Below are 27430 nucleotides of genomic sequence, written 5' to 3'. Positions count from 1 at the left end.
GGTGTTTTATTCAACTTTACAACATTTGAAAAAAAATTGAAGTGATTTTGAAATATTATTGAGTAAAAGTTGACATATTCTAGTCTGTGATTATCCATCAACATACATTCCTTTAATTTTAGTCAAAATAATTCCTAATTTCTGCTTTTCCAACTCAAACATTAGGTCTAATTTCCTATAAATGAGGTTCATTGACCATGAATTCCAAAAATAAATGTAAAACTAAAGTTAATGAGTTAGTATTGTGTAGTTTTTTTTTTTTTAATCATCAAAAGTTTTGAAAAAAAGGACAAAAACGAAGTAAAAACATAGATTTTCAATTCACAAGCACAAGGGTTACCAATTAAATTATGACTTATCATTAGAAATGACCCTCACCACAAAAGTAATGCTTACACTAGTGATTATTTTTTTTCTTTTCTATATTAATATTATATTATATATATAATAATTTTTTGGGGGGCATTTTAGCCTTTAATAGACAGGACAGCTGTAGACAGGAAAGGTGGGAGAGAGAGGGGGAAGACATGCAGCAAATGGCCACAGGTCGGACTCAAACACTATCCGCTGCGTTGAGGACTGAGCCTCTGCATGTTGGCGCCCGTTCTACTAGGTGAGCTACCCAGGCGCCCACTTTCACTGATTTCTGATGATGATTTATTTTCCTTATGGTGCATTCCAATCAACTAAGACCTGATAAAAGTGTGGGGGACATGTCCCTCGCCTCCCCGTGTCCGCTGCGCCCTTGAGGGGCGTCCCAGTAGTGCCAGCAGCACAACGCCCATGTTCTGCAGTCCAAAGAGAGGGAGGCAAAACTCTGCAAATTGCTGAACAGATAAAAATGCCTTTTTAATGAGAGCATTATTAAAATGCATGATATTGGTAGGCCCACTCGTTATTGTTTTCAATTGGATTGTGTTACCAGTACATTTGGTATTATCATAATTGGCCACAAAACAGACCGGTGCAAATTAGGCCTCTTTTGCCTCGAGGCTATGGAGGCATGAACAGTACAGGAGGCCACAGACAAAGGGTCTGCTTTCTTACCTGAGGAGAGGAAGAAAAAACAGTGAAAGCGTCAATAATCTCCACGAGTACAGGAGAAAGTCTCCCCAGGTTCTGGAGCCCGTCGGTGTATTATTCATACCAGCCACTGCCACAGGACTCATCATTGACCTCTGCACTTTGTGGGGAAAAAACTCCATGAGATGAAAGAATGTGATGTTTTGTAAATTCAACTTTTGAGTCCCCCTCTCCCCAATCCAATCGTATTGAATTGTAACTCATGAATGATTCAACGCGTAGGAGGCAAGGCTACCTCTGCTGGAAGATGTTATATGAAACAAGGTTGCAAGACCAAGAGATATCAAATGAGTTGGCTCTGAATAAAAAAAACAAAAAATCCCCAACAACAAAAAAAATCACATCAAAATAAATAGGAGCACTGTTGTACTGAATACAGGGGAAATATTACTTTCAAATAACACTTTTTCCACAGGATGCTGGCACTTGATGCGAACAAAAATCTCTTAAGTGTTTATTGATGTGGAATCCCATTATCTACCTCTGCTGGAGGGGGCAAAGGCTTCATTTATGTTTTAATGCTTCAGCACCGGCTCTTCACTTAACTTCTGAGTTGTAATTAACTATGTTTTTGTCAAATGGTAATCACGGCGTCAAGTATTGACACTTGAGTCATGCTTCTGGGCGGTTGACGAGTACATAATTGTATCAGTTAGATTTAAGTAATGGAAAGTGTGGTGTGTTTGGAGCCTTTCTACAATTGATAGAAAACTCTTTAGAGTAAGGTCTCTCTGAAAATGGAAGTAGAGCTCTGTCCTGTAGTATTTTACACTACCCCCTTCCCCCTTTGTGGTTGAAATTTAATTCACTGATTTGTAAATCTGGGGTTAAGGAAGTGTAGATGAGACTCCAATATTTTGTATGCAAAGAGAATAAATATAAAGGAAGTGTGTTTTAGAGTTGTTCAAAAGCAACTAGCATTAATGGCCTCCCTTTGGTATCCTTGGATAAAGCTCTCAATCAGCCTTGCACAGCCCCAGCTGATCGCTTTACGGTCAGCTCATCAGAGTGAAATGACCATTTGGCCTTGAGAGAGAAAAAAATAATCACATGGAAACAAACAGCTGTACAGAATTGAGTGACACTCGAGTGGTGGAGGGCCATTCAAACAGCCATGTGTCTGCAGAACCCAGTGCTTTTTATGGATAATGATAAACTGTCACGCCAATTACTGAAAGCACTGGATGGCCGGGTTTTTATGGGTGTCAATGAGGTCTGCTCCTAATTGACGGTCAGGGACACCAACTCACTCAAAAGCTGTCGCTCAAGCGTCAAACTGCTCAATGGGCCCCGTATCGATGTGTCGAACAGACGGAGAAAACACCCAGGATGATATAACACACTTAATGGATGTTACAATAAGTGACAAAAACATAGACAAAATTAATGAAAAAATGTATCAAAAACAACAAAAGCTGACAAATGTCGTAAAAATATATGTATTTTTGGGATTATTTGATTTTCATTATTGGGGCCATGCCCCCCCATGCTATAACACACCTAATGTTACATAGCCACAACAAGGGCTGGGTAATAGTTTAACATCTGTCTTACAATGGAATCATGTATAAATGAAGCACAAGGCCACAACCTCACAGAGTCAGAGATGCACTGCCACGTGTCCAGAGAGAGAGTTCCAAAAAACCACACCCAAATAGGAAAGGCTCCACAAAAGGTCATGGGGTGGTTTCAAATGGGTTGCAATCATTCTCTTAGCAGCTGTAAGTCCAGCAAACACAGCACATTCTCTGAGTCCATTCCGACCTTAACAGTAACAGGTACAGGTACAGTAACATTAGTCAAAGTGGAGATTTTAGATGCAATACCAACTCGGAACTGACCAACAGGAGAGCACTCCCAGAACATGTGAAGATATTTACCTTGAGCTATAATTGGGCATAAAGTGCATAAAGGGCTGTTAATTATTTTTATTTGATGCATTTTCATGGGGTTGAGATATGTCCTATGAATGAAATTGTAGTGAATCTGCTTATGGTCTGGATTGTGTGATACTTCTGGAATGTAAGACCATACATCGTGCCAGTCACCATCGATACTCAGGCCTGGGCAATCATGTGCCCAGATCCTCTCAAAAGGAAGGGCAGAGCAGCCAGATACCACCAAGAACTGATAAAGCAATATATCTTACCACAGTTTTAGGCTGCACAGTAAATAACTTTCGAATAGGATGAATGAGCGAAGGCCTCTGCCAGGGAACACTGTACACCTTGAGTGCTGATCTTAAGTGAAGGTAAAAGAAGAAGAAAAAAGGACTGTGGTACTGAATGCGTTCTGCAAGTCAGAAAAAGTCAATAAGCCAACCTCGATAAAAACCACTTTTAGATAATGAAGTCCCCTTTGTTCCGATTGTGGGGCTGTTATCGGCCTCCCACCAATCAGGAGTGCTGTATTATTGAATAATGGGGAAAAAGTGTGCCAGTTACATGGCAGTATGTTTCAGCCAATCTCCAAGTCTTGATAAGATGAGAGATAATGGGGCCAAAGCATAGTTGGCACTGTTTGCTAGAAACATTGGAGAAAAGAACGTCATGGAGTGACCAAGGCTCTGTCAATGCATCTTCTAAGGTATGCCAACAAACTGATATATCTGGATTAAACCAGATGAGGAGGGGCCTCAATACGAAAGACCAGAAGTAATGTTGGAAGTTGGGAACTGAAAGGCCGCCATCCTCTCTCCTCTTCTGTAAAGTAGACATCTTAAGCTGCGGCTGCTTGTTTTTTCAGATGAATTTAGATATGTCAAGAAGGAAAGGGCCCTAAGGAAAAAAGCATAGAATTCAGGGGGCATCCCATCAAAACCTGGTGATTTCCCTTTGTGCATGTTCTGCACGGCCACCTTTAACTCTTCCATATTAACCAGTTTGTCTAAGCTAGCTGATTCCTCTGCTGATAACTGACGCAAGTCAAGCTGATTTAACCAGTGTCACAGTGAGATGTATCCAAAGTAACCTCAGATTCATAAAGATTGGAACAAAACGCCTGGAAAGATTTGTTCATTTTGACAGGGTCAGTTCTAATTTTATCATCCGAAGATTTAATAGCGAGAATGTCTGCAAAATAATCACTGGATCTTAATCTCATAGCAAGAAGGTGACTAGGTCTTGCACCATGAAAGTAATAGCACAGTCTTGTTCTGTGAATTAGAAATTGAGACCTCTGTTTCAGAATATTGTTTATTTCCTTCTTGACTAATAATCGCTCTAAAGCAGCAGTAGTTTGTAACAGTGAGTCTTATTTAGTAAATTGAGCTTTTCCAGTTGAAGTGACGTAGCTTTGCGTGCAATAGAGCAGAAAAGTATGGTATTGCTCCTAATAAAACCTTTAATTGCGTCCCACAATATCCTGGGGTTCATTTTTCAGTAAAGAAGTATTAAAACGCCATCTAGCAGCACGTTGAGACAGACGGTCTAAGGTGATGGAACAAAACACTCCCTCTGTGGTCAGACAATGCCATTGGCAGCAACCCCGTTCTATCAATTGAATGAAATAATTGAGGTGATGCAAAAAGAAAATCTATTCTGGAAAAAAAATTAGGTCTACCAGAGAAAAAGGGAATAATCCTTCCAGGTGGGATTAACTGCACGCCAAATATCTATAAACCCCAAGCTGCTGGCCCATGATTCCAGAGTATTCATGGCTTGGACCTCTTGCCCCAGTGATCTTTGCGTTTGACAGTTCGATATTTGGGTCCCACACAGCATTAAAATCTGCACCAACAACAAAAGAACAGTCTGTTAACTCCGGTATTTGATTGGTGAGCGTATCATAGAAACTATCAAAAACATTTGGGCCGTAGGCCGACACAAGCGCAATTTTTCTAAGACTATACTGAATTAAAGAAATCACAGTTCTGTATTGTCTGACCAAAATGAAAAAAACTTTAAGTTGAAGATTCCGTTTATTAACAACAATTAAAAACAAAACAAAAAACCTATTGTATTCAAATTCGCTGAGGAGGATGCAATCATATGATAAAATATGTTGGCCAAACGGCCCGTATGTAATAATGCAATGTCAACATTTCTTTTTATAAGTAGGGTCAATGTGCTAGTGCAGTTGTGGGGTGCATTCAGTCGACCACAGTTTCAGACTAAAAATGTATGGATATACTTTAGTACATTTACTCAATAACTCTACTCAAGCACAACTTTCAGGTACTTGTACTTTATGTGCATTTCCATTTACTGCTACTTCATACTTGCTGCTACATTTCTGAGGGAAACGTTCTACTTTTTATTCCATTTCATTTATCTGACAGATTAAGTTCAGATCTTCAGATCCCAAAAAAGAGCCTGATCAGTTTGCTTATGACCGTCTCTAAAAGTACAGCAGTGTCTAGTCAGGCCCTGTGTCATGTTTCAGATGTCTATGAGCAGTTTCACCAAAAGACGTCTGACAGGGTTTCATGTCGATAACTGCTTGACACCCAAAGAGGCCAAACGCATCCAATAAAATAAATCAAAGTTTGGAAGAAAGGCAGAATAGGTAGCCAAAGAAAAGAAAGTAAGAAGCGCGAGTAGCAGTCACCCTTCCTATATTAATCAGTCAATTAAATTACCACTGACTAATCACCTGGCGTTATCTGTTACCCCTGTAACTGTACACATCAGGGATGTGGGGACAGGTGTAGCCTGAGCACATGTAACAGTCAATGTGGCCCGGAACTAACAATAATCATTCTTTGCACAGAGAGCATGAGTTTATTATTCCCTCCAAACACATTAGTAGTCTATTGTAGTCCCAGGATTCAGCTGTGAGCCAAAGGATCCACATGGACGGTGACATGGTTTCACATTTAATACAACAGAACAACTTGTTTTGCTTTATAATAAATAAAGGTGACCATGGCTCTCACTTTGTCTGAAGAATTACATATTTAATGAAACAGCTGACATGATTTTGCATCAACACGTAAGGCCCCCCCACACACACACACACACACAAACAAACACACATGCACACAAACATACATGCATGTACGTACGCACAAATGCACAAACCACTCTACAGTCACACATTCTGACGGGTAACAGTTTTTTTTTGTTACACCGGAAAAGCCTGTGATACCCAGCCAGGTAAAAGGTAGCAGGTGATTTCTTTATGTAGGCCTAATCGTATTTTAATGTTATTTTAGAAGCCATCTGCTGGCTGATACTGGGGCAGGGTCATCACTGGAAAGAAGGAAATTAAACCAAGAACAATTAAAAGGGAAAGTAAAGGGGGAAAATCCAAGTCATACTTGGTCAATCTTTCTTTCTCAGGTATGTAATATGTCTATTTCTATTTCTATATAATAACTTTAGATAGATATAATAACTTTGAGTGCAATGTGGTTGTAGTCAGTAGCCAACATGAAATGATGTCCCCCTTCCATTTGGGTCTGGGTAAAGGGGTCGCTGGTGGCCCCCGTGTTGTCGGTACCGCTCTGTGTCTCACTGCGCGTCCTACCGCACACCCAAAGCGTGTCTCTGCAGTTCTGGACCTCAGAACACGTATCATGTCTATGTCCTGGTTAGGGATATGCTTCAGGTGTGTTGTAGAGTGTCCTCAGTGTCTGTGCCGGGCAGGCAGAGGCAACACCACCAAACGATCACATCTAGCTGCCTGGCTACACTCTGTGACATGAGCAGGAAACTGGATTACTGCAGGCAGAGTTAAGTCAGATAACACCACGACTTCAGAAATGTGATTATAAATCATGAATACAATTTATATTACCATCAAACAAGGATCACCCTTGAGCTTAAATGGCATCTTCCAGAGCCAAACATAGGCAGCCAGAGGAGGACAGCCCAGTCTTTGCAGCAGAGACCGCCGTGGAGTTGCTCCACATATTCAAGGCCTCCAATGACCTGCCTCACACACTCTCTCTCTCTCTCTCACTCTTTTGTGCTAGAGAAGAACAGTAAGCTATGTTGAACACGGTTGAGGTTTTAAAATACTAAAATCTAGACAAAGAACATATTGGATATTGTCATAGGGTAGACAAATACTTTGATGCATGCAATGTAAAAGTGCCACAAATGTTACACAACTGACACCAGTTTAGAACGTCAACACACAGAAAGATAGGATGGATGGGCAGAGCTCTCTGCCAAGGGACACTGTGTGCCTTGAGGGATGATCTTAATTGAAGGTAAAAGAAAAAAGAGGAACATGGTGGACTGGATGCATTTTGTAAGTCGGAGATAGGTAACAAGCCAACCTCACCAAAAGTGTATTTTAATAAGGATAAATGGAATTTATATAGCGCTTTGCACAAACTCAAAGTTGCTTTACAGGGAAGGTAGAAAACATAAACAATGCAAACACAAGACCAAACCGAACAGAACAAGATTCAGGCACAGTGAGAATGGAGGGGGGTGTGGGGCTATGGATAGCCAGGGGTTGAGAGATGGGTCTTGAGGCGGGACTGGAAGATAGTGAGGGACTCAGAGGTGCAGATCTCTAGGGGGAGGGAGTTCCAGAGCCTGGGAGCTGCCCTTGAGGGGAGGCGGAGGTTGGACTTGTTATTGCAGAGACCGGCCGAGGTGGATCTGAGGGACTGTGAGGGTGGGTAGGGGGAGAGGAGGTCAGTGAGGTATGAAGGGGCCAGATGGTGGAGGGCTTTGTCGGTGAGGACCAGGATTTTATAGGTGATCCGGTGGGAGATGGGAAGCCAGTGGAGTTGTTTTAGAACTGGATTGATGTGGTTCCTAGGATTTGGAGCGGGTAATGACTTGAGCGGCTGCGTTCTGAATCAGTTGGAATCGGTTGATGTTGGTAGAGCTAATGCCAAGGAGAAGGGAGTTGCAGTTGGAACCATATTATTATCATTATAATACTATTTGGCCAAGTTGGGCCAGGAGCTATATGTGCCTTCGGCTGCCATCTCCGTTCAGCCAATCACGTGACTTTCATGTTACATAGTGTTGCTTTTAAAATCGCTTATTAATTGAATAGGATTGTTTATGGGCCAATTTTGGCACAAGGTTGGCACTAAAGTGCTCATTTCCCATGCAGCACTTTTGTTTTAATCCAAAAGAGAGAAAGTCAAGCCACAATAAAATCCATTGGAAATACCTTCTACAAAAAAAATGAAAATGTTCTTTTGTCATTTGGCTTTAATCCATTTATCACAAGCTTTAGCTAATGCTTTGGTATTTGTGGAGGGTTTTTCCAGTCTAAAGTAAAAGTGATGACCATTTTATAGAGTTTCAGCAAAACGTTTGCGTTTATATGTAGTAAATCTGACCTTGAACCGCACTGTACAGTCACTGAAAAGCTAGCTTGGCCTCACATAAAATGAAAAGAAATCCAAAGTGCGAGTCCTCAGAAAACCTTGTCAGGTCACCCCTGACTGACTGTTTGCATCATGGAGCACACCCCTTCCCCCCTCCCCTCTCGTTGCCTAATGATTTCTCTCAGCCTCAGAGTATCTCCCCAAAGCTGAATCCCCCAACGGGCACATTGCCTTTAAACTCAGCAGAAAACCTATTTACCCACAAATTACAGCAGCACACTGGTGTGGCGCAGGAATCTGCACTTGCTGAAAAACAGGGCAATTACTGAGCCGGGGGAATAGGCCGCATCCAGAGTGAAGGTGCGGCGTATACTCAAAGTTTGTCTTTAAATACAAGTGGGGTGGAGGGTGGGGGTGGGGGTGGAGACATGTTACAGGGAGAGGGGTGGGGCACACTCTAAAAAACTTCCTAAATCAAAAGCTGCAGCTGAAAATAAAGTGCGGAGAGAAAAAGGAGATGCCTTGCAGCATCATTACATCATGGGAAATGAAAGTGTGAGCGTACATGCGTGTGTATGTGTGTGTGTATGTGTTTGTGCGTGTGTGAGGAATCAGGAGATGGCCGCTCTCCAGAGGGGATTGCTTTGTTGTCTTTGTTTAGGTCGTAGATCGACAGACTCATGGGAGGGAGAGCGGGGTTTCATAGGGTGTTTGTGTGTGTGTGTGTGTGTGTGTTTGTAAGTTAGAAGAAGTGCTCACAAGGATGTTTTTTATATTACAGACCCAAACCCCCACCCCACCTATCCTCCATTCGTCGTCGTACCTTTTTAAGGAAGCTTCCAAGAAACAAGATGCACAGAAGTGCTTCGGATGCGTCTCCCTTTGGAAGGATTTGCCCGTGGGGAAGCCTCCAACATAGAGGCGTCATCAGGGATACCAGTCACTGAGGGATTGGCAGAACCTGCTGGTTGAAACAAGAAGCTGCGTTTGATAATCTTACCGTGCATGCATCTCATTTGGACTTCCTCTTTAGCTCGAGGGTGTTACCCACTGAGGAAGTCAGAGTGGAACCTGGCTCTGACTAGCTGCAGTCAAGCGTAACTACAGGTAAAGCTACTGCTGATCTACCCTCTCAGACGCTCTGGCTCTTCTGGTTCTGTTGTAAACTTAAGTGAAGTGGTGATGTGGGCCAACCTCTGTCCCAATCCCGCTATGACCTCACTCATCACACCAACGTCTTGATACCAGCTTCACAAGACACCTGACAGCACAAAGAGACGCTACTTTCTCTTGGAAAATGTATAGTATTTTACAAGAAAACAATTTACTCCAACAACCACGCTTCAATTATTTTTAGAAGAGTGATGAGAAATTACACAGATAGTGTTTCTTTGTGGGATAGATCCCGAAAGGAGCCAGTTGAGGTGGTTCGGGCATCTGGTAAGGATGCCTCCTGGGCACCTCCCAAGGGAGGTGTTCCAGGCACGTCCAGCTGGGAGGAGGCCTCGGGGAAGACCCAGGACTAGGTGGAGAGATTATATTTCCAACCTAGCCTGGGAACGCCTCGGGATCCCCCAGTCGGAGCTGGTTGATGTGGCTTGGGAAAGAGAAGTTTGGGGTCCCTTACTGGAGCTGCTGCCCTCGCAACCCAATACCGGATAAGCGGATGAAGATGGACCCCTGCAACTTGATTCGTCTTACTAGGACAACTGAAGTCTTATAGTGCGTGTCCATTGTCAGTGTCATTTCCCCGCTTCCCATTCATCTCTATAGGAGCAGCCATGCAATTCATTCTGGTAGCGCGGTCCTCACTTGCAGTTGAATCTAGCCAACTTTATGAAAGTGAGGATAGGCCCGGCTTGGCTTGCTGCCGCTCAAAAGCCCACGAAAAATATTTTAAACTGACCGTTGTTGATATGAAAGGAAGACAGATTCCCCACCTGCATGGCCCATTTCTTGTTTAAAATGTTTTCAGAATCACGTTTTGTTGAGTTATTTTCGTAAAATATGACATCTGAATTCCAAACGAGGTGCAATTTTTCTTAGAATGAATATCTATCTATCTATCTATCTATCTATCTATCTATCTATCTATCTATCTATCTATCTATCTATCTATCTATCTATCTTTCTATCAGTTCTGAAATCCGGGAGCAGCCAGCTCCACCTGACGGGTTTGTCCAATCAGCTGCAGCCATTGTGGTTATAGGAGGGCGGAGCCTGTTTTCTTTGCTCGTCCTTGGTCATTGAAGAGAAACTGGGAGTGAGCCCACAAACGTGCAACGCTGGGAAGCAGGGCGATCCCATCCATTGAAAACCACACGTGTATAGACACTCACCATTAGAAGTTCAACCATTGGTAAATAGCGAGTTTTTTATTTGAACATTGCGAATTCCATGACAACTGTGAAAAGCCTATCTGCTGATGAAGAGCAAGTGATAATATAATAGAGCTTAATTGACCTTTTAGTGAGATTGTTCCATTATTAACACACATTTTGACATGGCTGCACTGCAGTCACAGCAATATTCCCCCTGTCTGTAAGTAGGAGTCCTCCACATGAATACATGGAAGTCCACTTACATTTCTCTGGGACACATCTAACTGTAGAATTAAGGTTTCGGTGTGCACACATACAAGGAATGAGACTGCGGCTGTTTGTGGCTCTCAGTGTAGACTAGACATAGGCTGAAAACAGGGAAAGCAAGGTAAAAAGCTGACTGTGGATTTACTGATAGAGACAAACACAACTTGCACTCAGCACAGTGCTGAAAGCCTCCAGAGAACCTTTGTGTTCCTGTATCTAACTTATCTCCCTGTTCTCTCACTGTTGTATCCACTAACATAAAGAAGGGGGAAGTGCTAGACATAGTCAATGCTTCACTCATTGCATCACTGGCCTTTCCTTCCCAATCTCTGCTTTTGCATTGACTGAAATTGCATATCTGCTAACCTAGCTGCCCCCCATTCAGACACCTTTTGACTGTAATAAATTGCCTGGTGAATCTCAGCTTCATAAATGGCTCCTAAATGGAGATCAGGTGTTAGTCTGATGATGTTTTAATTGTAACTTGCGGAATGTATTAGTTGTGACCTACAGGCTTTTTGTGGCGGCTTCCATTCAAGATGTATGTGCGTTCAGACACCTTGGGTTTAGAAAGGTTAATTAACCTCTGGTGGTAGACCTTTCCTTTGCACTTCACTTAGTCTATGTCCTGATAGTGCCATTAACCTGCGCCCTAGCCTCTTCACCTCCTCTATCATTACCAACGTAAAACCCATCAAAATTCCTATTGATTTTCACATACAGCTTCTACATTTTCTGTAGAGCTTTGTAACATTTTTCACATTCCCCATTCATGGCATCTGCATTGTATAACGTGTAACAGTGTGGTTAAGGGAAGCAAAGTCAATTACATAAGTCAGGAAATTATTACATTTAAACTAATAAACAAGATAGGAATAAAACGTATTAAATGGTTTTCAGGTTATTAAACTGAGGTGTGTGTTTGGGCGGCTGTGGCTCAGGTGGAAGAGCTGTTACCTACCAATCAGAAGGTTGGTGGTTCAATCCCTGGCCCTGAGGTTTCATGTCTAAGTCTTGTTGGGCAAGACACTGAACCCTAAATTGCTCCCTATGTGGTGCCAGTGGAGTGCAAATGTGTGTGAATGGTTCCTGTACACACCTGATTTCACCTCTATATGTGATATATATAAGTGAACTATCTGGGTGCCCTCTTGTACTATGTCAAAGGTCCAGTGGCACAAAAATGTCCCTTTATGAGTTTTTTAAACATTAATAAGAGTTCCCTAAGCCTGCCTATAGCACCCAGTGGCTAGAAAAGGTGATAGATGTGTACCGAGCCTTGGTTATCCTGCTCTGCCTTTCAGAAAATGAAAGCTCTGATGGGCTGAATGACAATATTGCTCCTTGTGAGGTCATAAGGGGCAAGGTTACCTCCCCTTTCCCTGCTTTCAACACCCAGAGAATTTGGCACACCCATGAGAGAGAGACATCGGGGCTTTCAAACTAGCAAAGTGGCAGTTGGTCAAGGCCACACCCCCAGCCTCCACCTTGTCCCTCCCTCTCTCCCACTCAAAAGCTACAGACTGAGAAATGGCACATACTAAGGAAAGCTCATCGTGGCAATGGTTCTAGTGGCTGTAATTCTGCACCAAGGCTGAATTTTGGGAAAGAGACTTCAGATACAGTATTAGGGGACCACTAAGGTCTATATAAAAGAGACTTCAGATACAGTATTAGGGGACCACTAAGGTCTATATAAAAGAGACTTCAGATACAGTATTAGGGGACCACAAAGGTCTTTATAAAAGAGACTTCAGCTGCAGTATTAGGGGACAACTAAGGTCCATATAATAGAGACTTCAGATGCAGTATTAGGGGACAACTAAGGTCTATATAAAAGAGACTTCAGGTACAGTATTTGAGGACCACTAAGGTCTATATAAAAGAGACTTCAGATACAGTAGTAGGGGATCACTAAGGACTACATAAAAGAGACTTCAGATACAGTATTAGGGGACCACTAAGGCCTATATAAAAGCATCCAAAGAACACCATGTCATGGGACCTTTAAAGCTTTGAGTTGTCATCAAGACAAGAAAAGTGCTTTATTAATACAGTCTACATGTGAAAAATAACACTGAAATACATTTGAACGCTGGTTGCAAAAGGTGCTGTCAGTGTAGACTGGTTCCATACCTCCCATATCTCAGCAATGCCAATTGTATACATTAAATAGGATTGCTGATGTTTTGAAAATCAGGATCTTGGGATAGCATTTCATATATAGTAGTTGCAAAACGAGGGAGAAAAGGAGTCACATGTTCTACCAATTCTTTTTTACAAATGTGTGTTTGAACGAACGTGTTTTAAGGGCATTTCTATGCAGCGGCACCAAATATGGGGGGAAGGCAATATAAATGTCTACTAAAAGCTGCAGATAGTGGTTCATCACTGCTGATTACCCGCTGTGACACAAGCCAGTGTGGCTGTGATTGAAGGTCTTGAAGAACTACAAGTGTAGAAGCTGCAGCATTTTAATAATCCAGGTGGTGGTGCTTGCTGTTTCCTCTTCCCATACAGCACTGCCGCAGAAAGAAGAGCGCGTGCTTATGGTTCCGAATTATGTGGACTGCTTCCATCAACCAATATTTCCCACTTACACTTAAGTGCCTTCTGATGCTCAATTGCTCTCCATATGTGCGATAGACACACGTCTGAAACAACCCAGTATGAGGTCTTCATTAGCAGTATACACTCAAATCTGGCTGTGACCGCTGTTGCCAGAGATAGGCGTTTCGTTACGATGGCTAAACTGTTGTTTGTCATAAAGTAGCAGTTGTTATGTATGTATACATTACATACATAACATGAATGACACAGTCATGAAATCATGTGGAAATGATCTTGGCCATTCTAAACTCCACAGCAGGTAGGTGGCACAGCCATCCACTTCTAAACTGTGTTCCCTTTCTCTCTCTCGCTGTTTGCATGTGTCACCAACAATGGAGCACCATAAGCAGGATTTGCTGTTTGCCCGGTTGCCACAGCAACAGCATTGATTAACACTTAAGCGTTTGCCACATTAACAAAGTAAAAGCTCTAATAAACAGCTACTTGGAGCAGGAGTGCATCACTTGTGATGTGCAGATTTTAAAGCAGGAGTGTTTTCCTGCGATCAGCCTCTGAAAGTAAGGAAGGGGTGGGGGGCATCAGTATATTTAGTATGTGTTCATATAGCGGTATTAACGATGCTTCTTAATTAGGATAATGTATTGAAGCAGCCCCTGACACAGGTCCACATAGACGTTAACCTTCCTTCAGGCCTGTTTTTAGGTTAGCTTGGAGCCGTTATTACATGCTCCACCCTTTAGTTATACGTTTATCTTCTATTTAATATACGTACAACCATGAGAATTACACTGCATCTGATTCAGAATGCATTCCTTAGTAGCAGCTCGGCCCTTTTTATCACGCTGCATATACAAATACACATGGATTCACCAGATCGCCCTCTCCCATCTCCCATCGCGTCGCCGGTCTCTCTTCACCACCATCTCCCGTAACTTCCTGTCTTTTTCCCATCACTTCCTGTCTCTCTTTAGCAATATCTTCCGTCACTATCTGTCTCTGTCCAGCAGCGTTTCTTGTCACTTCCTCTCTCTCTCTCTCCATCAGCGTCTCCCATCACTTCCTGTCTCTCTCCAGCAGCGTTTCCCGTCACTTCCTCTCCCTCTCCATCAGTGTCTCCCAATCCTTTCCTGTCTGTCTCCATCACTGTTTCCCGTCACTTCCTCTCTTTCTCTTTCTCTCCATCATCATCTATCGTTACTTCCTCTCTCTCTCCATCATCGTCTACCATCACTTCCTGTCTCTCTCCAGCAGCATTTCCCATCCCTTCCTCTCTCCTTCCATCGGTGTCTCCTGTCACTTCCTCTCTTTCTCCATCACCGTCTCGTGTCACTTCCTGTCTCTCTCAAGTAGCGTTTCCGTCACTTCCTCTCTCTCTCCATCAGCGTCTCCCGTCACTTCCTGTCTATCTCCAGCAGCGCCTCCCGTCACTTCCTGTCTCCCTCTATCAGAGTTTCTTGTCACTTCTCCCCTCTCTCTCTATCAGTGACTCCCGTCACTTCCTGTCTCTCTCAGCAGAGTTTTCTGTCACTTCCTGTCTCTCCCTCCCTCAGCGTCTCCCATCACTTACTGTCTCCCTCCATCAGCGCCTCCTGTCACCTCCTCTCTCTCCCCCGCCACTTCATTTCTCTCTTCATCAGCGTCTCCCGCCACTTCCTGTCTCTCGTCATCAGCTTCTCCTGTCACTTCCTTTCTCTCTTCAGCAACCATCTCCCGTCACTTCCTGTCTCCCTTCAGCAGAATCTCCTGTCACTTCCTCTCTCTCCCCGTCACTTCCTGTCTCTCTTCAGTAGCATCTCCCATCCCTCCTCTTACTCTCCAGCAGCGTTTCCCGTCATTTCCTCTCTCTCTCTCTCTCTCTCCATCAGCGTCTCCCGTCACTTCCTGTCTGTCTCCAGCAGCGTCTCCTGTCTATCCCTCCCACTTTCTCCTGTCACTTCCTGTTTTAGTCGGAAGTTTATTGTTAACACACTGTGATTGGTTTCATGTAAAATCTTTCGGTGACTGGGGTTACTATTCCCAAACAAACAAGCAGCCACGTCTGGGATTTTCTGTTTTCTATTCCCAATTAAAATCCTGGAGGAGGGGAGGAACATGTCAAAAGGAAAGCTGTCCCAGAGATGGGTGTGGGCTTGGGGGAAGGGTGGTGGTGGTGGTGGGGGGGCGTAATTATTTTGAAGGGTATTAAGTCATCAGATTTACTTTTATCTTGATTGCATTATGGAAGTCGTGCATAATTAATGCATGGAGATTATTAGCAAAAGATGATTAGGCAAATTACACAGGTGTCTGATGCATTTTTCATGATGAATTTTGCCAGGACAATCCTAGATTTCCATCTGTTCTGCTCCTATCAGAATGTCACTTCAGGGGAAATGAATGTGACACAATAAAATGCAAATTGCAGGTTAGCAAAAAAAGACACAATAAAAGTATAAATAAGACTAAAGGGTTAGTGCTGAAATAAACATAAATGGGGACTAGTTGTTTTTAAAGACGTTCTCATCATCAGCAAGCTTTTAGCAATTGGCATGTAATAAGCTGGTTGATTTTAATGGACACTAAGAATTTCAATTTATGATTACACTGTGCAAGAAAAATGACTTTGTCCTTCACCATTATGTGTGTTCCCAGCTCATTCAGTCTCACTATATGTAGGCCATTACTGCAGGTATAATTAAGACACCTTTCATTGGGACTGTAATAGCGGAAGGTTGACAAAGCCCAGTATTATTCCCCTGCACAGTTTATCACTCCCTAAGAGCGGCCTTCTCTGCTCTCTGCTTTTCATTGGAAGCATTTCTATTAAACGCAGATACTCATGCTTAGACCTTCACTTTAACCGAGCGGCCTTTCAATTACCTTTCTTAAAAGCAGCCAGAAAATGAATGGCTCTGAACTAGGTATTGACTTTTAATTACACTTTGCCACATTCTGAATAGTTTCCCACATTTTAATAAAAACAATTTCAATGCAATGAGGCAAATTAGATATTTAGCAAAGCACTTCCACCTTTACACTTTTAATCACTGCAATCGTTCTGCTAATCAAACTGTGGTAATCATGGCAACCAAAGATTAGTAAGAACTTTCCAAATCGTAACACAGAGTGCGTCTCTCCTTCTTTCCCGATGGTCAAACCTCATCAGCTCCTGCATTATTGAAAGGAAAACTCTTCTTGGCGCAGTGTGACCACCGTGTCTTTTCTTCCCGCTCGCCTGTATTGGGGCTCCCCAAGGACTACTTCAAGGCCCCCTCAGATCATTAGGCTCTCAGGCACTTGGGCTTTCACCTCTCACACCTGTGAACCTGCTTCATAAATTCCCTCTTCCCACAAGCAAATAAGCCATGCTGTTTGTGCTGCTTTCATCTCAGCCACTTCTCTGGCTGCTGGTTGTTGAGCTACGTTGTTTTTATAGTTACAATGGCTCATTGGACAGCTTTAGCATTTAGAACATATGTATAGTATTTCTAGTTGTGAACAAGTTCTATACAACAAGGGAATTTCACCCATTAATGGGATGAATAAAGTATTATATAATATAATATAATCTAACTGAAATGTGAAATCCATTGTTAGTCAGGGCCGTCCTAGTCTTGCATGTCTATACCTTCCTCCACAGCAGTGCACAGGAGGGTCCGGCTAGTCCACACACAATTCTGGGATGGGAGGCAAAACTGCTCTGGTTTATTGGCATTTCTTTTAGCATCCAAAATCTTCATTGGCGGTGCTAAGCGCCAGACGGAGCCGCGGTACCCCTGCTAAACAGCCTCTGAAAGGAACTTATTTTTTATGTTCAGAAGTAGTTTGAGTTTTGCAACAGAAAACTCTGATTGGACAGATAGTCTAGCTAGCTGTCTGGATTTACCCCGCAGAGATCTGAAGACCAGTTAACCATAGTCCTCAGAAATTCACCGGAGGTTAGAACGCCAACACAGAGACAGAGGAAGGGGACATGGTGGACGTACAGCGTGATCTACTACTGGATCTTAAAATTTGAATTGATAAAAATGTTCTTTCTTGAATGGGCAAGCGTAAGCTCCTGGCTTATTAAAGCATTCTACTGTAACCAAAAGCACCTCCCAGCATCCTTTGCCGCCTGTAAGAGTCCTGCACTTACTGTATGAGGATATATCAATATATATTTTCTGAAGGGCAGGGCCAATCCCACTCCTCCCTAATGAGTGGGACATGGGAAGCCCTTGTGATTTGACAGGACAACGTTCCATCAGATTGAACTCATGCAAAGTGAACCAAGTAGCAATTAATGGTTTTCCACCACAACACAATGCAGGTGAATGAAATTAAGTGTAGTGTTAAATAGTGTTCCATGCTACAAAGCTAACATATTTCAGGGTAACATGCTAATTACTAAAACTTTAATTGAATTATAGATGAATACTATTATGTCTTCTCATAAAATATAGTTGGCTCCATTGAAACTCTTATTTTAATGGAAGGCTTGCTGCTCACACTTAACTATAAACTTTTATTGTAGGCTCCAAACACTTTAGTATAAGTGCAATGGGCTATTGATGACTGTACTCATCACTTACAGTCTCATCTCCCTGCACTCTACACTTGAGGTCATTCAGTGAATTGGAAAGTGGGGCTCTCAGGAGGAATGTGGAGTTGGGATAAATCATGCATCTGGGAGGAAAGGGGACAAACTGTCAGGACTCTTTGGCCTGCCAGGTGGCTTACAGGCCGTCCCGGACTCCCTCCCAGTCACATTGGATAATGTTGCAAAGAGGATAATGATGAGGAGGAGGGTGACAGATCAAGAGAAGTTTGAAGGATGGCTGAGTGGACAGACGTGTGACCTGAGAGGAGAAATTGGATTTGGCTCCTGTCTGTTGGCGCTGGCAGAGGGTGGCGACAAGCTCGGTAAACTACCCCCTCTCATACACACACACACACACACACACACACACACACACACACAGAGAATCATGCACCTCCCCTCAATGCCATTTCCATTTCATTTTCTGCAAAGCATGAAATTAAAGCTATTTATAACCTGGCTGATAATTACATTATACTTATTCCATCACGATTAGGTTTCTGGTTTTTATGATACAATGTCACAGTTTTAATTAAAGCATCTCTAGCAGCCTGCTTGGTCAGCGTCAGTGTTTATCCCCTCCTCACACATCCTGCTGACAGCCTTTACTACGGCCCGCTGACGGACAGCAGCCTGCAATTCCACCGCTAATCTCAACTATTTGACTTGCACATATTCCCATTTGATTGTGAGCCTTAAGGGTGGATGTGATGAAATTTGACATAGACGAATCACATCGCCTTTAAAATGTCTCAGTGGCTGTTTAATGGCTAATTACATTATCAAAGCAAAACCCAGACGGGTGGAAGTCCGCTGTCACCTTGGAGGAATTAATGATTGAATTATGAATCTAAAATCCCCTGAGGGAAGTCAAAGAAAGTTGAGATCTAATGTTAACAGTGATACTTTGGAGAAGAAAAAAATGAACGTGAAAAATGTACCCTGTAGGTATTGTGCACCGAGACCTAACCTACGGGTAAGAAAGAAGGAGTTGGTGAATTATTTAACAGTGATATACTGTATACTCAATAATAAATAGCCAATGAATAAAATATACAAGCTTGTCTTGATTAAGGTGTGTGTATTCCCCTCCCCTGATGCCGACAGGCCTTTGATTCATGTCTCTGTGTGTGCAATCCTCCTTCCTCCTCATATTCAACATTTCCACTTTGTGTAACACACTTGAAAAGGCATTGGTTCTTGGCTGGAGGGATGTTGTATTGAAAGGAGCCTAGAGGAACGCCTTGCCTATGGCATTGGCTCAGGGCATAGTTAGAAGCCGGGACCACCCTGGATGCTCATTCATGTTTCATTGTGAAGGGAGAGACTATGAGTGTAAATGTGTCCCACTTGAGTGAATTGTGGTTATGGCAACAGAACATTGTGGGGACCAGTAATTAACACCTTGTGGATATTTCTCATTTTCTTCCCTCTATTGAGCGATTAAATCATGCAAAACACTCCTAATTATAAGACTCCCCACAGGATGATGTGTGTCTCAGATCTGACTGCAAATGTCATGGAAGAGTGTTTGTGGCACTGGCATTGACTCTTAACTCTGCTGGAGACAGATGGGATTGAACTTTGTATTCAGCTCCTCTTCCAAACGAGCCGCCAGCCAGACCATCTAAACTAGTGTTGGAGCCATTTATCACTGTGCTGATATTGGCCTTTCAATAAAAGTCGTGTTGTGGCCGCTCAGTGTAGCCCACTGGAACTGATATGATAGTAGAGAGGACATGACTTCACCTAACAGACGTGTCAGTCTGTAAAAGCTGTAATGAAACATGCTTCATTATACATTAAAGATCGGACATCCACAGTGAGCTGGGAGGGCCGTTAGAAAATGTCTCCCAACAATTATTTGTTTTATACCACCAATTTTTTGACTTTGAAAGAATCAATGCAACCCAGACAGAGAACATGTTTTATGAATATAACAAGAAAACATTCTTAAGGAAAACATCTGCAAAGTGACGAAATCTTCATACTGAACAGATCAGCAAAATGTTCAAATGCAACATTTTCTTTATTTAACCTTACAATATCTGCTCAATACATAGCGATTTGCAGTGCTTATAAAAACTTTATAATATATGTATATATAATGGAAATTTGTGAGTGACCCCAAACTTTTGACCGGTAGTGTATACAGTATACATAGTTAATTATAGGATACAGAGTTGTCAGAAGATGTTACAGTTCTACAACTTAAACAATAAAACCAATTATTTTTCTTTAAAAGTGACAGTTAAAACAAAAGATTTAGTGACACTTTACTTGACAGTAATGACATAACCGTGACATGACGCTTTCATACCTATGACATGACACTGTCATGAACATGTCATAGACCTTAAAAACAAGTCCTAAACGTTTATGACTTATGTCTTAGAAGTTAATTTGGTTTTTGTCATGAAAAGTTGACATTGTTTGGGTTGTCTTGATGATGACAACTTGACATTAATCAAAGTGACATTACAAAAAGTTGTCTTCGTCATGACAAGTTAACGTTAAATACGTCTTTAAAATGACCGCTTGACATTAATCAAAGTGACATTACCAGAAGTTCATGACAGGTTGACATTAAATTAGTTTGGGATGTCTTTGTCATGACAACTTGACATAAACAGAAAATCCACCTTTTTTGGTATTCAGGACATGTTGACATAATGATTATTATAATTAGATGTGCTTGGTTAGAGACCAATTTTAGCACTTGGTCAGGTAGGTGTGTGACAGGATGTTTCACCACACTGGCTGTCATGACACTATTATGACAGTGTAATGGACAGATTCTTTGACCTTAAGGAAAGTGGTACCATTTGGATTTGTCACAAAGACATCATGAAGGATAAGACTGGTTGTCATGACACCATTATGAAAGTAACAAATACATTCTTTGACCTCAAGTAAAGTGGTAGCATTTTGATTTGTCATTGAGATATCATGAAGGATAAGACATGTCTTAAGAAGTGTCACCGCACACCAAATTACCTTCCTAACACATTATCATGTGATGTAAAAATCTTTGTTGACAGTAAATGTAGTTGACACCAGTGTGAATTTGAACCAGAACCAGAAGAAAACTAGACTGTTAAGAGCCAGAGAATTGAATGTCAATAAAGAGACTAGAAAACCAGGATAAAGTTTGAGAAGTGTATTAATATACACAGAAAAATGGCATACATACAGATAAACACAGGTATGAAAAATAACAACTGAAATAAAAAAGTGCGCACATAAAAGAAACCCTTCTCATTTCAATGAGCTCAATTGTTCTTTGATGACAAGAGTTCAGAGAGGTTCATCGTTGCGTTCAGTTAACCTATATTTGAGTATCTAAATCACATTTGGCTTGTAACATGACTTGTATTGTCATTTTTGTATTTGCACCAACCTCAGTTTGGCTTACATGCATACTTCTTTTTTAGTTAAAGATTTTCTCCGTTTCCCAGAATTACTTTAAACCATTAAAAACTCGGAATATGGGACGATCAGAAAGGTGTTATCCAAAAACAGGGTCCTTTGTTTGGACGGCGAAGCCCCATACACCCTTCGACCTCTGGCCTTCGACCTTATACCCCGAGGATCCCTGAGAAAGGAGGATGCTGTCCAAACTAGATGTCATCTTGGACATTGTCCACCCACCCCCCCACACACTCCATGGCTTACTGCTCAAACACAGGAGCACTTTCAGTAAAAAACTTATTCTCCCAAAATGCACTACAGAGCGCCACAGGAAGTCATTCCTACCTGTGGCCATCAAACTTTATAATTCCTCCCTATGAAACACACACACTTAGTGAGGTTGAATTGGACAATAATATCTGTTTGTGCAATAACACTGGCTGGGAATTTGTGCAATACTCTGCTGCTACTATTTATTCATTATCACAGTTCACCATTACAACTCCTTAGTTATGTAAATACTGTATCATAAAAATTCCTTTAACTATGTAAATACCATGAACATCCACACTCCTTATATTTCTCTATTTATATTTCTACTCTGATTTTTATATACTCTTGCAACTGTAACACAGAATTTCCCTTTGGGGATCAATAAAGTATTTCTGATTTTGATTCTGAGGATGTCTCATAACAACACACAAACAATTCTGGTTTCCTTGCATTAGTCATTTTTGTTGTCTTCTTCTTGTGTTATGGTTTCTTCTTCTACGGCCTATTTGTATACAGCGTGCAAGCTTTATGTGCATGCTCCGCCTCTTGTTCTCTGTTTCTTGGTGACTTTCTGTAGTAGAAACAGCGCCACCTATAGGCCTAGTATATGAAGTAGCGTGTTGAGTCACTTACAAATGGCTCCGTTTGGAAGCAAATATTACTGAACCGATGCCAGGGAAGAAGGAAAAAAAAGATGGTTTTGGTACGTGTGGAAGTGATCTCTGTGTCTGCTCATAACTATGCCAGTCACACCTCCAGCTGAGGAGACAGCAAACTAAAGGGTAAATGTAAGTGTAAATAGTACACATGGCCTTTAAAACAATGTTAAGGTGAGAATGGTGGTGCTTCTCAAGACCAGGACACTAAAGGTTGCACACCTCTCTGTTGGCAGAGCGCTCATAGTTCTGACAGTCCCTCAACACACCACTCTCCCAATGGCAAAGCAAAACACCACCAAAGGTTTGGAGAAGTGCTCCGTCTGACCTTTTCTCATCTGCTCTGATGTATGTGTGTTTGTGTGTGCGTGTGTGTTGCTGATCTTGATTGTTGGCTGTGGGTCATAAGTACAGGTTTAAGGGTGCATGGCCCTCTGAGGTGAGGCTTTGTTGGCAATGTTTTCTGAATGTGTCAACACAAGGGGGTTAATTACCAACAATAGGACACCTGACCTTCTCAAAACTCTGTGTGTGAAATGCTGGAGATCTCTGCAAAGAACCTGGGAGGACTTTAGTGGTGGATCCAGGTCTCACGACCTGCAACCAGCAAGTGTGGAAATATCCTGTATCTACAACGTTCCACTTCGGGGATTGCTCCGTTGCCACTGGAAATTCCGCCGCATGTCCGTCCACTTCCTCTGTCTCTGTGTTGGCGTTCTAACCTCAGGTGGATATCCGAGGACTATGGTTAACTGCTCCTCAGATCTCTGCAGGGTTAATCCAGACAGTTAGCTGGACTATCTGTCCAATCAGAGTTTTCTGTTGACAACTAAAACTGCTTTTAAACGTACTCATGTTCCTCCAAAACAAGTTTTTGATCTGTTTGCTTAGTTCCACCCAAGACGATTGTGATTGTTCTTCTTTGTGTTTGGTTTTGAATATCTACTCTTTGCAAAGGAGGCATTGGGAGCATCTATGCACTGTGTGGCATGTGTACAGAGTTCCTGTAGGAGACAAAATCATAGAACATGCCCTTAGGTGAACTGAGTCTGTCCAACTTGTGATTGGTTCAAAGAAATGCCGTAAACCAGAGCACGTTTTTCTCCCATCCGAGAATGCTGTGTGGACTAGACAGACCTTCCTTAGCAGCGCTGTGGAAAAAATAAAAATTGAGTGGAAGCAGGTAGGAGGGCGGAGCCAGGAAAGTGCTAAAGGCAGCATCAGGGGATCACCAACGTCAGTAAGATTTGTCCTCTGGGCAACATGGAAATATGTTCCAAATTTCATGCCAATCTATCCTATAGTTGTTAAAATATTTGAGTCCGAGCCAAAGTGGCCACCATTGCCACAAAAAGCCCTGCAGCTTAATTATATTTTTTTTACCTGCTGGTAAATAAAGTACCAATGTAATGCATAACCTTAAAATAAAGAAGCACTTTATTTACCAGTATCTAATCATTTGGCTCTACAGCTCAATCTGAGACCTGCCAGCCTTACTATTTTGAAGGCTGTACCTACACTTTCATTAGTGCATGTACAGCCACCTCTTGCCATTGTGGTCCTCTCTTTTGTACCATATGCCATTCACCTTCCTTTTTTTGGAGCCCACGCTCCATAGGAGACAATAGAGCAATTCTGCAGCAGGAGCACGTAATCTTTATAGAAGGCCTGGAAACAAAGGGAACCGGGGGGAGTTCACATGGTAATAAGTGGACAAACCCAGGAGCAATTAACTCTGTTGTAATCCCATTGAGTTCAATCAAAGCGAGCAAGTAGTACTTTCAGAATAAAGGAAGAAATAAGGAGCCAAAGGAAATGAATGACTTTGAAACCTGTAGAAATGGATGCAGGGGACAGCTTCAACAAATGAACCATTTCAGGCACTCAGGAGGCATTTGAACCTGGGTGAAATGCTCACAGAAAAGTAGGAATTTAATCAGCCTGGCTCATTTTAGGTTTCTAGTCATGGAACAGTTTGACTCAAGTTTAATATAAGATTTTGCATTGACAAAATGAAACCATACTTGAAAGTGTCAAAGTTTTGTGGAACCACTTCTTTATAAATTCCTTTTGGTCTTATAGTGATCTATGAAACGTCTACTCTAAATGACAGCCAATAAAGGTTTTACTTGCTACCCATATCCAAAAGCTGCCATAATGTTTAATCAATAAGAAAGCTTTCATATTTCCAGAAAATGGTCAGCGCTGCTGTCATACAATAAGAACATTTACCTAGTCTGTCCAGAACAAGCCAACTACTACAGCATTAAAGTGTCATATGAGACAGTCATCTTCTGAGCTTCTCAGTTTTCCCAGAGCTGAAGAAATCCAAATCCAGTTATGGATTTTGTTTTTATTGAAAGAGATGCTTACAGGATATTTGAATATTTGAATAGACCCTCTGTCATATAAAGCATTCCCACAAGGGGAGGGGTCAATAGATAATCATTGTAAGGGGAAATACATTGTAACATGTGATATTGACTGGATGGTCTGCTGGTGGAACTATGGAGACATGCATTTAATGAAAAACCAAACAGTATGTGTTCTCTTTGACATGAAGGGCAGACTGATCCCAAAATCAATACAAATCCAAAGGACTGATTAGAGGGTGTTCGTTGGTCTTTAAGTAAAATGTTTCAACCATGCTAGCCTAATAATATAAAAAAAATCTTACATTGTTAACTCGTTTTAATTATCTAATCAATTAGGTTTTGATCACAAACTCAGGTACGTTAAATCAGTCTGGAAGTTCCTTATTGACCTTGGCCGTTTTATTATGAGCACATTAATGTACTAAAACTGCAGAATCATTAGTCATTAGAATTGACAACACAGGATGTTTAATGGTTAGTCAATCATTTCCAGCTGAATGGCAGCTATTTGAGAACAATGGGATAATACATTACAAAGGTCACTATGGTTTTTCCTGCTCATTTAAAATATTTCTACAAAAACATTTCTAAAAACAACTACATATGTTCTTATGTTATTCCAAATGTTGCCAAAATGTTCAAACCCAGAGAAACCTGTCATTTAAATCAATGACACCGAGCGTGTTGTTAGGTTGCCTGCCAATGGTGTCATATAACCTTTGACCCCTCTAGCTACGCTAATATACAGCAAATCACGGGATTCAGCACATACATCACAAAGTAACTGTAAATCATACAACGTTTTTTACTCAGCGAATTATACTCAGTAGCAGTAATACTACATGTATCCGGCCACACAGCATTTCTTTAGTTACATTTTTAACACATTCTCACTACTGTTGCTTGGTCAGGTGCCTTTGGCATTTATATTGACCCTAAAAGTCTCCTTTAGCATCTTTAGCGATCTAAATGCGCTTTATATAAAACCACTAAGTCAGGACTTTTGTCATCACTTTTGACGCAGTTAGGTTAAGGAAAGGGTGGTGGGTGGGCTTATAAAAGGTAAATTAATGGGACAGTTTGGTTTAGGAAAAGAAGAACGGGACAGTTGGGTTTAGGTAAAGAAGAACAGGACAGTTGGGTTTAGGTAAAAAAGAACGGGACAGTTGGGTTTAGGAAAAGAAGAACGGGACAGTTGGGTTTAGGAAAAGAAGAACGAGACAGTTGGGTTTAGGTAAAGTCACATGCGGGATATGAACCCTGGTCTCCTAGGTGATAGTGCTGGGTTGTTTAACCCATCACCCCCCGCACCACCACCAACCTCCCTTTGAGGAATTTCAGACTTTCATTCTACTCGCTATCGCTGTCTCTCTTAATCCTACGTCATCTTCAGGCGTCGTGTAGCTGCTGCTCCGCTCTGTGAGTCCTACACACACACAGTAAAGTGGGCTTTTTGCATCATGTCTGATGCTGAGACACTGCTCAAGCCTCCGTATTTGTGTGTACGAATGTGTACAGATGTCAAGGTCTGTCTGTACAATTCCCGCCGCTAAGAGACTTCGGACGGTATGAGAGAGGACAACAGCCACATTTAGCCCCCACCCAGCTAACAAAGTAACAAACTACTTTTCCCCCCGGTGATGACAAACTCCAAGAGGAGACACTGACTTGTGAAATAAGGTGACCAGATTTCTCAGACAAAATCCGGGGACATTTTCAGCTCAGAAGCATATTTACCTCCAAAACAAGAAATCTTTTTACTTTTGTAAAACTTAAAACGGGGACACAAGACCTAGAGCTGTTCTCATTAGGGGCTGAGCCCCCCCCCCCCCCCCCCCCCCCCCCCCCCCCCCCCCCCCCCCCAAGGTCTGATCCTGGACCCACCCCTGTTGCTACTTCCTACTCCAGTCCTAATATTTCAAGATAGAAAGTCTAAATATTTCAAAATAGAAAGTCCTAATAGTCCTAATATCTCAAGATAGAAAGTCCTAATATTTCAAGATAGAAAGTACTTATAGTCCCAATATTTCAAGATAGAAAGTCTTAATATTTCATAATGTTTAATGTTTACTGAACTACTGACAACTGCCCAAATGGGGGACTGTCCCCGGAAACCGAGGACGTCTGGTCACCCTATTGTGAAATATATTGTGATATAAAGGTTTTAAGCTGCTGGCTATTGTTAGCTTGCTAACTGGTCAGCTATCATCACAAATATAAGCAATTATGCTGGAAACTGTGGCTGTTTTATAAGAATCGCATGACATGAATAAATGTTAAATAACTTAAATACAACTTTAAGATTACTGCATTAAGATACATTTGTTAACAATGGTCAATGGTATTAACAATGAAGGCACCAACTCCCATAATCCCAACGTCATCAAAAGTGCGGGTTTGTAAGCAGCTATAATTACATATTTAACGTTTAAAGGCAGTTTTCTAGCAATATTAATATAAGTATTGGTTATGTATATAGTGTAAGGATTTTTTTTTTAAAGGAAACTAGTTGTAGCCTGGTAATAGATCCTGGTAATAATCTTCTAGCTATGAGAAACAAATTTAAAACAATACAGGTGATTATTATACGCAAACTAATGACCAATAGAAGTTATCTTTGCTTCTGATGAGATGATATTGTGACTTGAAGCCGAAAGTCACCAGGGTTT

The 27430-nt window shown here is 41.8% G+C and overlaps 2 long non-coding RNA genes across 2 annotated transcripts; one reads left to right on the top strand and one right to left on the bottom strand.

The window, feature by feature from the left end:
• Window positions 1-60: 60 nt before the first annotated feature.
• Window positions 61-22271, bottom strand: LOC117938567. Its single transcript, XR_004655430.1, has 3 exons — window positions 22164-22271; window positions 19671-19673; window positions 61-79 (listed from the first exon to the last, which is right to left on the bottom strand). It is a non-coding gene; the product is annotated as an uncharacterized LOC117938567 (long non-coding RNA).
• On the top strand, window positions 22249-27430 carry LOC117938569. Its single transcript, XR_004655432.1, has 3 exons — window positions 22249-22333; window positions 27223-27232; window positions 27419-27430. It is a non-coding gene; the product is annotated as an uncharacterized LOC117938569 (long non-coding RNA).

The sequence above is a fragment of the Etheostoma cragini genome, chromosome 23 (genome assembly GCF_013103735.1).
Source record: "Etheostoma cragini isolate CJK2018 chromosome 23, CSU_Ecrag_1.0, whole genome shotgun sequence".
Lineage (NCBI taxonomy): Eukaryota > Metazoa > Chordata > Actinopteri > Perciformes > Percidae > Etheostoma > Etheostoma cragini.
The sequence above is the reverse complement of the archived record's forward strand: the minus strand, read 5'-3'. Positions and strand labels throughout refer to the sequence as shown.